We start from the raw sequence: 16,314 nt of genomic DNA, 5'->3' as shown, positions 1-16,314 counted from the left end.
CCGATCGAACTTTTATTATATTTTTGTTAGGAGGTTCGATGCGCCACATGTCTCTACTAGACATGGCTCAGGCCTTACGTATATATACGCCTGAGGAGCTAGCATCTGCCGATTGTCAAGGGTTGATATTAAATGGTAGGAAGATTGATGAAAATTTTGATACGCGTGTATGGAGTCAAATGACTAGCCATCACCGATTTAAAGGGGAAATTACTCTTATCTTGATATTGATAGAGCTGAATTAAGAGTAATCCATAGGTTTCTAGCGAACTCGATTACACAGCGAGGTAAAAATAAGGAAAAGGTAAATGAGCAAGATTTATTTTATCACATGTGTATTCGAGACCCACAAAGCGCTGTAAATATACCTTATTGTGTGGGTTATTATTTATCGGCTATGGTTAGGGGGATAAGACCGCACAGTATAATAGGAGGTGGTATATTTATTACATTAATTGCTGAGTATCTCGATGTGGATATAAGTTGGGGGGATTATTAATCGAATAACCAGAACCCCACGATACAATTGGTTTAAATATATATCATGGTACTAAGGTTTTAAAGAGGCGAAATAACGCCGCAGTACAATATAATGGAAGACATCCACAGGTTGAAAGAAATCAACAGCCAGATAATGTGGGAGGGGGAAATGAAATGACAGAAATGCAAAGGTTTATAGCTTCATAAGAGTATGAAAATGCTAGACATCGAGCATTTGAAGATTGACAAGTTCATCAAAACCACATCATAGCTCATTGCCAACATGTAGGTAGAAACTATATTCCTACTCCAAAGCCCGTATTTCCTCCCTGGTCTATAGAGATCCAACCACCGTATCCTACTTATAACCCAGCTGAAGCATTCTATAACACATACGGTTATGCATGGAACCCCTACTGGTATCAGTATCAACCCTAGTTTATTTAGTTTTATTTATTTTATTTTCGTAATGTTACTACATTTAACACTTATGTTGATATTGTAATAGTTTTTATAATTTTCTAACTTTTATTATTAGATTTTAATAATTTTTGAATGTGGGGTAATATACCAAACTTCAAAAATATGTATATATGTTTGCAGTTTATCTTATGTACACAACAGGGTAAAACAACGCATTTTCAAAGACTAGCATTAAGTTCAGCAAAAGCAACTAATTTTGATGACACGATGCAAAATATATGTGAAATAACAATAAGACGGAATGAACAAATGATGTGCACCATTTATCATTCAACAAATAAACGCCAATATGTTTGGAAACTTTGGTAAAATTTAATCATTTTTCTACGCTAAACACCCTCAATAATTTAAATTGTTACTGATTTCTTGCAAATGAGGGCATTGCAAGATATTAAGTGTGGGAAGGGGTTAAATTCTTTCGGATTTTTAAAATTTTTTAACTTAAACACTTGGTTACCATTAAAAATACTAGTAACACAGTAGTTGTATTAGAATCTAGTGCTCTCTGATAATAAAGAACAGCCCTAGTCTTATATACTGACTACCCAATTCTAGTAAAATTTTTCAAAATTTTCAATTAAATGAACTCAAAATCATGTTTATACATATTTATGAACGATAAAACTAGGTGTTAACACCGAAATTATTGTTACCTCGGAAAGGACATAAATTGAGAAACAACCCAAAAATGTTAGAATTCATTTAAGAATGGAATAGAGGAAAATAAAAAGACAAAGAAAGGAAAATAAAAGCCAAGTGTGGGAAATTTTTACCAAGTTATTCAAAATATATATCACATATTTTTGTACAAATAATTGAAAATACTTTTGTTTTGGACGATAATTAACTGTTTTACCCGATAAAAGAAAAGAAGAGATGGATCTACACGATGAATCAATTCCATCATTAAAAGGAAGTAAAGTCTTCCGAAAAAGACACGCGCTTCTTGATTTAGGTCAAGAAGTTGTCATTCAGACCAGCTGTAGGTTGACGAAAAATCTAGAAAAGTCATCACTAAAATCAGCAGGAAATCCACGGACCTCAGCATCAAACAGGGTCGCCAAGTGGTCAGATTTATCCTAACCATGAGAAGGATTTATCTCGTACAATGGGGGGCACCGTGCAAATTAGCTTGATAAGACTAATGAATCAGATCCCCAGAAAGGATAATCTCCTTAAAGATCAAAAATTAGCTTTTAAGACTGATATTACTCAATCCTAGAGATTGACCTTAAAGATTGAGAATTACAAACTCATGAAATTCGATGATATCTAAACTCGAGCTTGAATGAGAAAATATTTTGATCAAAATTACAAACCGATTTGTTTTCTGAAAACCCATTTTCAATGCGTTCATTACCATTGAACGTAAAATCCTAGGAATTCACCTGGAATTCATTAGGTCACCTGAACCAAATTGGGTGTCAACCGTAAGAACGGTGGTTGCATAGCATGGTCAAAGACAGGACCTTGTGCCAGACCGAAAAATTATAAGGGTGAGCTTTACTATTGCTCCTACCAAGGATAGTAATTGCATCCGATACGTTATAGACCATAATTAAAAGAATGTCAGGGGACATTGCCTTAACAGTTGCTTGTTCAACGCTTTCCTTTACAACCGGACGGTAGTTTACCGAAAGGTAATATACGGAGCAAGTATACTGGACGTGTTGCTTTCCTAATACAAGGTTAGCAAGTGGGTGACACAAAACCACAAGTTTTGAGCTAAAATTTTCAAATCTGAAACCCACCAAACCCACAAAAATATTTTGCAAACACCGGTGAAGGGTTATTCCGGAAAACTTAACTAGGGTAAAAGCTAGAATGAATTTTCAAAAGATCAAATGTTTTCATAAAGATCCAATTTCCTTAATGGATCTAAATTTTATAGTCATGTGGGACTGTAAACCACATCGTTACTACCATTGTTAATACCGCAGTATAGAAATCACTGATGTACAAAGTGTGAAGAATAAAGAAGTGATTCTAGTATATTTCAAGACTATATTGCTTGAGGATAAGCAACGCTCAAGTGTGGGAATATTTGATAATGCTAAAAATGAACATATATTTCATAGCATTATTCCTCAAGAAAGACAAGCTTTTAGTTGCAATTGTCCTATTTACAAGTGATATTCGGTTAAATAATAAAAGGTGAAGACAAAAGATAGATTCGACGAATTGAAGACTTAAACGACCAAAAAGCTCAAAAGTACAAAATACAATCAAAGAGGTTCCAATTATTGATAAGAAACGTCTCAAAATTACAAGAGTACAAGATTCAAAACGCAAAGTACAAGATATTAAATTGTACGCAAGGACGTTCGAAAATCCGGAACCGGGACCAGAGTCAACTCTCAACGCTCGATGCAACAGACTAAAAATTACAAGTTAACTATGTATATAAATATAATATAATATATAATTAATTATATAAATTATATATATATTATATTTATATATTAAAACCGTCGGCAGACTAGGATCCAAACTTGTGTGAGCTGGCTTTACGAACTTCGCGACTCGCGGAGTTTGTAGTGCAAAAATGTCGCGACTCGCGGAGCCCCAAATTCTGAAACTGCCTATAAAAGCCAACGCATTTGATCCGTTTTAAATATCCTAAATCCATCAATCTCTCTATCTATATGTAAACGTATATATATATATTTATATTTTAATTTTAATTTTAATTTTAAATTCTAATAATAAGGGTATGTTAGCGAATGTTGTAAGGGTGTAAGTCGAAATTCTGTCCGTGTAACGCTACGCTATTTTTAATCATTGTAAGTTATGTTCAACCTTTTTACATTAATGTCTCGTAGCTAAATTATTATTATGCTTATTTAAGCCAAAGTAATCATGATGTTGGGCTAAAAATACTAAAATTGGGTAATTGGGCTTTGTACCATAATTGGGGTTTGGACAAAAGAACGACACTTGTGGAAATTAGACTATGGGCTATTAATGGGCTTTATATTTGTTTAACTAAATGATAGTTTGTTAATTTTAATATGAAGATTTACAATTGGACGTCCCTATAAATAACCATATACACTCGATCGGACACGATGGGCGGGGTATTTATATGTACGAATAATCGTTCATTTAACCGGATACGAAAATGGATTAATAGTCTATGGAATTATTAAAACAGGGGTAAAATTATGTACAAGGACACTTGGCATAATTGATAATAAAGTATTAAAACCTTAGGTTACACGCAGTCGATATCCTGGTGTAATTATTAAACAAAGTAATAAAACCTTGTTACAGTTTAAGTCCCCAATTAGTTGGAATATTTGACTTCGGGTATAAGGATAATTTGACGAGGATACTCGCACTTTATATTTATGACTGATGGACTGTTATGGACAAAAACCAGACGGACATATTAAATAATCCAGGACAAAGGACAATTAACCCATGGGCATAAAACTAAAATCAACACGTCAAACATCATGATTACTGAAGTTTAAATAAGCGTAATTTTTTTATTTCATATTTAATTTCCTTTATTTTATATTTAATTGCACTTCTAATTATCGCACTTTTATTTATTGTCATTGTATTTAATTGCACTTTTAATTAACGCACTTTTTAATTATTGTATTTTATTTTATCGCAATTTCATTATCGTTATTTACTTTACGCTTTAAATTAAGTCTTTTATTTATTTAATATTTTACATTAGGTTTTAACTGCGACTAAAGTTTTTAAAATCGACAAATCGGTCATTAAACGGTAAAAACCCCCCTTTTTATAATAATAATATTACTTATATATATTTGTATTTTTATAAAATAAAACTAATATAGCGTTAAGCTTTGTTTAAAAGATTCCCTGTGAAACGAACCGGACTTACTAAAAACTACACTACTGTACGATTAGGTACACTGCCTATAAGTGTTGTAGCAAGGTTTAAGTATATCCATTCTATAAATAAATAAATATCTTGTGTAAAATTGTATCGTATTTAATAGTTTTTTTTCGTTGTAAAAATAAAGCTATTTTATATACACCTCGCATAACATCATAACCGTACACAATTCTCGTGTACAAAAACATACACATAACCTGTGTATAAAATCATTCTATCAATAAGTTGTCTGGTAACCGACAATAACAAAAATGCATATAGAATATCCCCAATATACGGGAATCACATCTGTATAAAATCGAAGTACTAAAGCATCCATACTCTGGATGGGGTTGTTAGGCCCAATAGATCAATCTTTAAGATTCACGTCAATTAGAGTGTATACTAATTCTTAGGCTACCAAGCAAAAATAGGGATATCCGGTATAACAGTTCAGTCGAAAAATGTTTTTAAGTACTTGTGTCTATTTCATCAAACATTTATAAAACCAGCGCATGTATTCTTAGCACAAAAATATATATTGCAAAAGCATTTAATAAAAAAGGGAGCTATAAACTCACGATACAGTATTTTGTAGTAAATATGAGTGCGATGGAAACTGAACAAATGCACGGTTGGCCTCGGATTCACGAACCTATAACAATTATATATATTAAAACAAATAATAGTAATCGGACAAGTTTATATAGTAATATTAGTAATATACTTGTTATATTAATAAATTGTATGTTATATTAATATATAAATTAAATATACATATTTTATATATTTTAAATAATTAATATTTATCTTAATAAATTTATTAATGTTAATATATTATATACCCATTAAAATATTTTATTAATTTTTATAATTATTATATATAATAAATATAATGTATCGTTTAATATTATAACTATATTATAAATGTTTCTATATATTGTATAATGTATTAAAATAAATATTTATGTTATATAATTATATTAATATTTATAATAAAATCTTGCTAATATTATACCAATGTTTTATAATGTATATTATAATTATAATATATCTTATATAAATATATCTATGTAATATATAAATATTTATATACATAATATTAATAACATTATGAGTAAATATAAATAATATTAATATATTAAAATATAATAATATGTAACGTTAATATAATTATAGTGTTATGTGTAATAAATGTATTTTTATATCAATAATATTTGTTTAGTGAAATATTGATAATAATCTTAATAATGATAATGATAATAATAATAATAATAATAATAATAATAATAATAATAATAATAATAATAATAATAATATATTTTTAAATAATAATATAATAATCATCATCATAATAATAATAATGATAATACTAATAACAATATTAATGATAATATTAATAATAATAATAATAATAATAATAATAATAACAACAACAATAATAATAATAATAATAATAATAATAATAATAATAATAATAATAATAATAATAATAATAATAATAATAATAATAATAATAATAACATAAAAGTAATCGTATTATACCTTAAAAAAAAGTGAATTGGGCTATGGGCTGCTATATTCCAAAAGATAAATGGTTTGCACAAAATCAAACACGATAACAGTAGCAGGTTAACGTGACGATTTAATGGGGGTGATGATCGAAGAATATAGTTGAAACCAAGGTGTGTTTGACAGTGGTTGTTCTCAGTTCAACGTACAACAGAAGTAGTGATAGTAATAGAATAACCGAAGCTGCAAGCAAGCAATGTGAATTGTTTCTTGATCGAACAACAAGTAGGAAAGGTGATGGTGGTGATATGGTTTGTTTCATGACCAACAGTAGCAATCAAAAGGGGTGTTATGATGATGATTTTTGTCATGGTTGTAGTGGTTTGGTAGCTAGCAGCTGTTTGATTAAATCTCATTATAAGATGGAAAGTGCATGTGAGATATAAAGGTATAGTGTGCACCGATTAAAAAAAAGAAATGGGTGTGTGGGTTACTTAGTAAGTGGGTTTTAAGAGAGCAGGGAGTCATTATATGTGGTGAATATATATTCGTATGCATATGTATATTTATGAAAAAATTGCTGAAATGGTCCCTGTAGTTTGTACCAATATGCTGGTTTCGTCCCCTTGCTTTTTTCTGACTGATTTGGTCCATTGGTTTGTTAATTTTGCTGATTTAGTCCTTATTTCTGACGGCCGTCAAAAAATTCCGTTAACTCTAGTCATGTGCCAGATATGTGAGGGTATTTTCTTCTCTTTCTTTTCTTTATTGACATATTGCTGCAATCGTCCCTGTGGTTTGTATCAAAATTGCTGAAATGGTCCATGTGGTTTGTACGAAAAGCTGGTTTCGTCCCTACAACCATTTCATCGTTTTTCAAATCCGGATCTCATTTAGTCTGGTAGGAGTGTTGTGATTCAAAATTTTCTGATCTGTATGAACACTTGAATTCGTGTTTAATTTGTTTAAATTTCAGATTTAGAACTCGATTTTGACTTTTATTGACTTTTGATCGATTTATATTTGTAGAACAAATTAGCTAAATCTAAAAATGAGGAAAGTTTTTGAAAACACTTAGTGATGGTTTCTGCAAAATTTAAGGCATTGATTCCTCATATTGATTGAGTTATCGTTGTTTTTATGTTAAAAACGAAACTGAAATCGACTTTGTTTACGTTTTAATTCTTGTTTTTGGATAAACTAAAATTGCATATGTGTTTAAGATTACTCAACACAACTTTCTGAAAATTTTCATAGCTTAATTTGGTGTTTTGAGATACTTTTACACATCACCGCCGTTAACCACCAAACCACCAGATCTGAAAATGATGAAGTGGTTGTAGGGACAAAACCAGCATTTTCGTACAAACCACATGGACCATTTCAGCAATTTTGGTACAAACTACAGGGACGATTTAGCAATTTTGTCAATAAATAAAATAAAGACACGAAAATACCCTCACATGTCTGGCACATGACTGGAGTTAACGGAATTTTTTGACAGCCGTCAGAAATGGGGACTAAATCAGCAACATTGACAAACCACTGGGACCAAATCAGTTGAAAAAAGCACAGGGACGAAACCAGCATTTTGATACAAACCACATGGACCATTTCGGCAATTTTGTCTATATTTATATATAAGATGCTAGTTGCTTTGATCAAACAAGCACAGTAAGCAACTAGTTATAGGTGGGCTTGGTTCTTTGTGTAATATGCATGTATGATGATACATAACTCACTTACACAAAGGAAAGAATAAAGTCACACAAGAAAATAAAGACAAAAATATATGTGTATTATATTGTCGATGCATTATATATATATATATATATATATATATATATATATATATATATATATATATATATATATATATATATATAATGAATATAATAAAATAATAATAATATATAAACAAACTTTTAAAAAACGTGTAATCTAGTCACCATTTTGTTTTCTCTACCGACGTTTTCACACAAGGATATTTCGTGCTCCGTTGTTAAATCATGACAGTTAAAAGTCTTCATAAAGATCTCATATTTTAAATTAAATAAATATATTCATTTTGGTCATTAACCCTTGTAAACCTGATCATAAAAAGTAATATGTCACTAGTTTTCAGTCTCAAATAACATATACGGAGTATTAAAATTTTATAAATAGGTCCTAAATATATTTTTAACAAACCTATAATATACATAACTTATTTACGAACCAACGTTTATTTTAAAGTTCTCATAAGTTTATATTATACATCTTTAATAACAATAGAGTCGACAAACGAATATTACAATCATTTAATAATTATATTCGATATACTTTATTATAAATACATTTTAATAATATGTTTTATTATATCGTATATTATTTTACACAATTAGTTCTAACAATTAAATCATATAATATTTTATTAACGTATTTCAAGTTATTATATATATACATATATTTATATATACATATCTATTTACAAATAATTGTTCGTGAATCGTCGAAAATAGTCAAAGGTTAAATGAATATGAATAAAAAAAAAAAAATTTAGACTCAACATAACAGGTTTAGGTTTTGCTTATCGTGTCAGGAATGTTCAATCATATAGAGTTTTAACTTGAAAATAAGTCAAAATTTTTCGGGTCATCACAAATTGATTCTTTGGCCGTTTAAAAAAAAGTAATCTATATTATCATATAAATTTTTACAATGATGATGTCATAAATAAGGATGATCCAAACTTAAAAAAAAATTAAATACAAAGAAAAAATTCTAAGCCCTCATGATGATGTCATTTAAATAATTATATATATTAATAAAAATATTAACATGATCATTGTATAATATATAAAGCATTATGTACAACCTTATGATAAAATACTCCATGAACATATGTACAATATTTAAAGTTATATGTGCAACCTTATGGTAAAACACATTCACAATCATATGTACAATATTTGAAGTATTATGTACAACCTTATGATAAAACATTGTGATGATCATATGTACAAACTTTAAAACGAATTGTACAATCTTTTACAAAACACTCCATGAACACATGTACAACTTTTAAGCATATTGTACAACCTTTATATAATAATTGTATTTTAAAATTTAAAAAAAAAAATTAAAGAAGCATTTGTTATTACTAATAATTATTATTAAAAATATAAATATTCAATTTTAGAACAAACCTTATTATTATAATATTATTAGTATTCAAATATGTGTTCTTTTTACGGGATTAATTACGTTACATATGTATACGAAATACACGTCTCAATAAAAATGTTGTAATGTGGACAAGAAAAATAGTAATTGTGATTAAAATTGGAAAAATGGTCGTGTGAGAATAAATGTAGTTCATTTATTCTGACCAAGTTAAATATATCAACATGTTTACAAAAACAACGACAAGTTTCTTAGTCGGAATCTGTGGTTCCATGGGTCATTAAACTAAATGACTTTAACATTTACGTTCACTTAATATTTAAAAATATCATTAAATTGTTTCGTTTAAACAAACCCGTAATTTCACATATCATTGTACAATATATATGTTTTATTCGGGCAAGTAGTAAGTAATAATAGAAATGTTATATGTTTGTCAAATATAACTTAAAAATTTTATTTTGTATACTCCGTATATAGGATAATTACAAATAATAATTCTCTAATAGACTAGTATAGTTGTTATGTAACCGAGTATAATATTAAATTAATTTAAATATAATTATTCAATTAAATAAAATTATAAATTTTGACTGAATAGTTAAATGTTTTCTTACACCGAATTGAGCCTTTTGTGAATTCTAACTCGAATAGAAAGAGGCGCAGGCGTATTGTAGTTTGTGCAATAGTCCCATCCCACACCGCTCCCAAACGGAAAACAGAGTACGTATATATTCAGAATTAATAGACCAGCTAGCACGACCTTACTTGAACAGGATCTGTTCTATAGGCTTGTACCTCTGTATTCTTGACTTCTAAGAAGACAGAAACCCTTGTCTGGTTGATGAAATATGACCATGTAACCAGAGCGTGATTAACACGGCTCATGGTCCGACCATTGCTAAGTAGATGATCGTTGCCAACCTATCTCCGATGGGTTCTGGCATGGTTACATGGTTGTCTGACAGACAACATTCATTTTTTTGACTTAGATGCATACGCCTTCATTATTACAACCAAGTAATCCATAATTTTTTTTTTATTTTTTTTATTTCTGCTTGCTTAGATGCATATGGCTTCATGTTCTATGATAGTTGGTTACATGATCGACTGGCTCACAAGTTTAATTATTCTGGTATGGTTGAATGCACATCAACTGTTCGATAAAATGTCTGCTTGGGAGAGGTTTGAATATATGCATAAAAACTGTTCGATAAAATGCCTGTTCAGGCATTTGAACCCTTGGTCAGGTTAGTACTTTGGTCCGAAAGCCAAACATTTATATAACTCATGATTGGGTAGTGATTAAGTAGAGTCTCTGTGCATTTGTAATAATGTCTACATCAAGAATTTGACCTGCATCTTCTGTTATGATACAAGAACTGGGAGTAAGATCCAATTTAAAATGTCCGGCTGCTGTTTTCATAAGCTCGTCGATGGTGTTTGGAACCCATAATACAACTCCAAACTTATTTTGATTCTTCAGTTCATCCCATGGCTGAAACGGATATACCGTACATTTCTTTCGTAGAATTTTATCTGTCACTAAATGTCGGTAATTTCATAGTTAGCTAGTGATTAAAGAGCTTAATCTAGGTTATTATACTGAGATAGTTAAGATGAGCCTTTTAATAAATTTAAGTACCTGATGGTTCTTGAGAGGTTGAGGGAATTTTTGATAACTGAGATGATTTGGCGTCTTCAAGTAGCTTTATTAGCATTTCGTTTTCAGATAACCGCGCTTCATCAAGCGGAGTATTACCCCATCTGCACATTCATATCACAAATGTTATACGCTACAAGTGAGAATAGATTTAGTTATATTGATAATAAGACAACAACATATTAGATATTGTTACAATGTTAAACCTGTCCTTAGATATAACACTAGCCCCAGATTCGACTAGTAGTTTTGCTAGTCCATAATATCCTCGTGAAGTGGCTACATGTAGCGGAGTTCGAAAGTCATAGTCTTTCAAGTTAGGATTAGCATCATTTAATATTAATGAGCTGCCTTCTTTGATTAGTAAGGCGGCAATTTTCTCATTTCCGCTTTTTATAGCTTCTAGTAACGGCGTATTTCCAAAATTATCTATCATGTAGATGAACAAAAGTAGATTAATTCATTTGACTTAAACATTCAAAACAAGAGAATCTGAAATTTGACAGGGGAGGTTTACCTGTAAGATTAATGGCGACGCCTTCTTCAATAAGAAAAAGAGCAATATCTACGTGTCCTTTTGATGCAGCAAGATGCTGTAGGAGGCAACAACTTGTTAGCAAAATTGTAATACCCTTTTGAAATTAACGATTTCAAGATCGTTAAATGAGGAAAAAAGCATACCAGGGGTGACCTTCCATCAAAATTTGTCTTGTTTGGGTTGGCACCAGCTCGAATTAAGCTTTTCAGTTGAGACAAATCTCCATTATAAGCTGAATTACTGACCCTTAATGCAAGTTGTGCTTCTTGTATTTCGATATGTGCTTTGATGTCTGTAACCATGTGCTTCATGTTGACATCCTTTTCTTTAGCCTGCCACCGTATTATAGTTTACATAGGCACGTAAGAAACTACAATCATAGAAGTTTAATAGTAATTAGAAGTTATAGTTAGTTATCACCTCTAATAGATTGTTAAGAATCTTTCGTTTGTCGTGAAAATAAATCTTCATGATATTAGAAAAAGATTGTTTATCGAGCCGTAAAAGTAGACAACGTTCACGAACTCTAATCGTGCTTGGTTGGGGAATGTTGCATAGAATGGAAACATCTCCAAACGAGTCGTGTGGGGTTAATATTGATACTGCTTCTTTAGGTCCATCTTCATAAACAACAACCTCTTCCTGTACCAGTTGACATCTTTATAAAAATCGAATTTCACACAAATATCCAAAACAAAAGACTTTTAAAGCTTGACTTTAGTACCAGTTTTCCGTCACAGATGAAATAAATGTGGTCTATTACGCTCCCTTGTTCCATTATTACTTACCCTGAACGAAAAAACTCCTCGTGCACTCTACATACCTGCAATGGAAGGGGCTTGATAAGCTATGTCCCAATTTAATAGTCCACAGATAAAAAACACACAGTTTAAGAAATGTCTTTATCACACTGTACAACTTTTAACTTACATTTTTGTTTTACATGCATAATTTATCCAACTATTTTACTATTTTATGGGTACTAAAATGACTTACAATCTGATGGATGAATTCTGGAGAACATCCCCTGAATAGAGGAACCTTTTCAATATGTGGTTTATACAGAGTTTCACATATCTGCAACAAATAAATAAAGTTTACTTAAAAATAAAAATAAAAATAAAAATAAAAACTTTTTGACATATGCAGGTTAAGAAGATTCGTCTTTTTCAGACCGTGTCACGAAGAGAAGTAGGAAGGTCCTGAAAAACAGCAGGATCATTGCGGCTGCTATCGTAAGGTAATTGTAGTTGATCTTTAATTCGATAACGTACGTCTCTTCCTAGTTTATTTTTATCCATATACTTAAGAAGACTCTTAATTCGTTCCCTGTATATTTCCGTCTTTGATCCTTTCACAACTAACGCCGTTATATTGCCGACCAAATAAGCAGCTAGAACCATATCAATCGACACATAAACCATCACAAATATCATCTCTCGTATATTAACAGCATGAATGTCACCATAACCTTTAAAATCGATATACAAGGATGTTATATATCATTTCACATGCTAGATCATTATAGAAATTGAGTGAAATTATATAACTTACCTACTGTTGTCATAGTAACAATTGCAAAATATAAGGATGTTATATAGCGTTTCCATAGATCAATGTCTCTGAAATTTGAGTAGCTATAATCGCCTAGTTTTAAGCTCCCGATCCACGTGTATTCTTCTTGTGCAGCTGGTAGAGTTGTAGCCAAATAATAGAATATGCATGCGGCTGTATGCGTACAGTAGAGCTCAACAACAATAAGTTTTAGAATCCTCGAAAACAAATAATTGACCCGTATGTCCTTCTCCAACTTTGAGAAAAACTCTAGAACCTTCCGTGCCCGTACCAACCTTATTAGTAATAAGTATCTCACTTCTTCTTTTCGCCCAGAAACCTAATTAGCATAAATAATGTAACTTTTGATGATAACTTAAAGAATCAATCAGTAGCATGGGTATAACTGTAATTTTACCCTGTATATAATATCCCAAGGCAAGCAGGATAGTGAATCGAAGATGAAATGAGATTATAAGTCCCTGCAACAAGATAGATTGATGAAATTTATGACAATTTATTTGGGTTGAAGCAAGGTGCAAAAAACTGACCGAAGAGCAATGAGGTTTCGGTTAGAGATTATGTTCTGAGTTTCGTTGTCTCTGTAAGCTACGAAGAACTGAATGAACACGTCGACGAAGAAAGCCAACTGACCAAGTGTGTCTAGTAAATAAAGGTGTCGAGGTAGTCCTCTAAAGAACCCGAATTCAATAGGTGTGAAAAAAGAAGAGTAAATCGCCCATAGTAAAATGAATTTCTCCCAAACTCTGTACCATCTGCATCATAATATTGCGAGATTATGTGATGTTACTAGTGAATTATTTCAAAGGTATGTTATATTGTTTGTAATAGTAATCGAATTGTGTAGTAGTCATAGGAAAAAATTAAGATGAAAAATGGGTCTCGGTCCAACCTGACTCAAAACGTTTAAGATGAAAGATAAGTCTCGATGCAACCCGACCCGGGTCTCGACCCAACCCGTTCGACCTATTAAAAAGCTGACCCGTTTTGACCATGACCCTTACGACCCATGACCTGTTTTGACCCAAACTCATTTGATCATGGACCCAACCTGACCCGTTTGGCACGTATCAGTATATTATGTCATATATTCAGATTTGATCTTGTATCTTTCCTTGCTCAACACTGTCCAAGCTTTTTTGCTTGTGTTTGGCATGTCATCAGGATTTGACTTTGCCGCACTAATAAAGATAAGTGTTTCAAAAATGTGTTGTGTGCACACACTCAGAAACGATAATCGACAGAGAACGAAAGTAAACGAACTAAAGAAGGAAACCTGGTTTGAGGGTGGATGAAGACACGTTTCGAGGAACCTCTGTTGCCATTGATGACTTCATCATTGTTCTCCATTACAGACTGCTCCATCTCGTGGCTCATCTGGTAGAATTGGTCACGACTAAAGATGTACGATTGGTCAATTGAAAGATTGATTTGTATATTTTGAATTTAGTAAAAACGAATAGATAAAGTAACTTGTATCAGCTGAACAACATTCACAAGTTTGTTATCAACTGCAATAATGTGCTGAACCTACGTTTACTTAGTTATAAATAAAAATTGCAGTCATTAATCATCGAAAATTATTATATGGACTTTGTTGTTAGAAGTGATGATCTTATAGTTATGCATAAGCATTATGTAGATTGAGTTGTTTATTATTCATTATTTCAAATTTAATAGCAGTAATGTCCATCCACTATGATGTTATACCAAACTAATTTTAATTACATATTGACTCGTTACGGGTCATAGACTTTTTCATTAAATTTAATCAAATTATAATTTTAATTATAATAATTATAATTATAATCACTAAAATAAAGATTAGATAAAGATCATTGATATTAATTTATGATAGGGCTATGGAGGTGCATTTGAATCACGCAACTCATTTTTAATATGTGTGCATCTATTTTGCACTCGTTTTTGACACACGTTTTCGTTTTTTAATATATTTTTTCTATTTCTATTTCTAATTCTCAAAAATTTGGATACTACAGATGCATTAAGTTACAATTTCTTAACATGTTGGCTCATTGAAAATTAGCACATACATATCCAAACTTAACCAAATCGTTTTGCTTTAAGATAAGCAACTCCTTATAGTAGAAGATTTTTTTTATTCCGATTAAGCTTCAAATCAAAATCTGAAGACTATATATGTGTAATATTATATAAATTTCATATTTCTAGTTCTAAATATTCTAAATTACGTAAGTCAAAGGTCACTGTAAAAATCAATTATATTACCTGACCCGACTTAAGGCACTTTGTTCAACCTCTAAAATTATCACACACGGAGTTGCCTTTTTATTCATCACAGTACTTTTATCCTTACCCCAACAATGTGGGGCCCACACCACTAGTTTTAACGTAAAAGATATAAATTGCCATAAAAAAACCAAATAAACAAATCATTCAGATATTATTATTATTATTTTTTACAAAAAAGTCAAATATATTATTAACTCAACAAAGCATCATACAATGAATAAGGCATATCTCTAACTCATAACAAACATACAACACAAAAATTACCCAAAAAGGCCATTGTTCACGAGGCTGTTAAATAATACGTAAATGAAACAAGTATAATATTTGTGTTAATATTTAAAATATAGATTACAGTAAGTGTACAATATATATGTTTTATACTGGCAGTTCTAGTAAATAATAATAGAAATGTTATATGTTTGTCAAATATACAGAGTAACTACATTATTTAAAATTTTATTTTGTATACTCCGTATAAGATAATTACAAATAATTCTCTAATAGTATAGTAGTAGTTGTTATATTACGGAGTATAATAAAACATTAATTTGAATTTAATTTAATTATTCAATTAAATAAAATTATAAATATTAATTTTGACTGAATAGTTCAAAGTTTTCTTACACCGAATTGAGCCTTTTGTGAAAACTGGAGTAATTCAAAAGGAAAGAGGCGCTGGCGTATAGTAGTTTGTGCAATAGTCCCATCCCACACCGCTCGCAAACCGAAAACAGTGTAAGTATATATACAGGATGAATAGACTTTCTA

General features: G+C 30.6%; 1 non-coding gene and 1 pseudogene across 1 annotated transcript; one reads left to right on the top strand and one right to left on the bottom strand.

The window, feature by feature from the left end:
- The first annotated feature begins 10,254 nt into the window (after positions 1-10,254).
- LOC139903672 (small nucleolar RNA U3) lies at positions 10,255-10,467 on the top strand. Its single transcript, XR_011778480.1, has one exon. It is a non-coding gene; the product is annotated as a small nucleolar RNA U3 (small nucleolar RNA).
- Positions 10,468-10,713: 246 nt separating this feature from the next.
- On the bottom strand, positions 10,714-14,772 carry LOC139896663 (potassium channel SKOR-like; annotated as a pseudogene).
- Positions 14,773-16,314: the final 1,542 nt, after the last annotated feature.

Source organism: Rutidosis leptorrhynchoides, chromosome 3, assembly GCF_046630445.1.
Source record: "Rutidosis leptorrhynchoides isolate AG116_Rl617_1_P2 chromosome 3, CSIRO_AGI_Rlap_v1, whole genome shotgun sequence".
Taxonomy (NCBI): domain Eukaryota; kingdom Viridiplantae; phylum Streptophyta; class Magnoliopsida; order Asterales; family Asteraceae; genus Rutidosis; species Rutidosis leptorrhynchoides.
The sequence above is the reverse complement of the archived record's forward strand: the minus strand, read 5'-3'. Positions and strand labels throughout refer to the sequence as shown.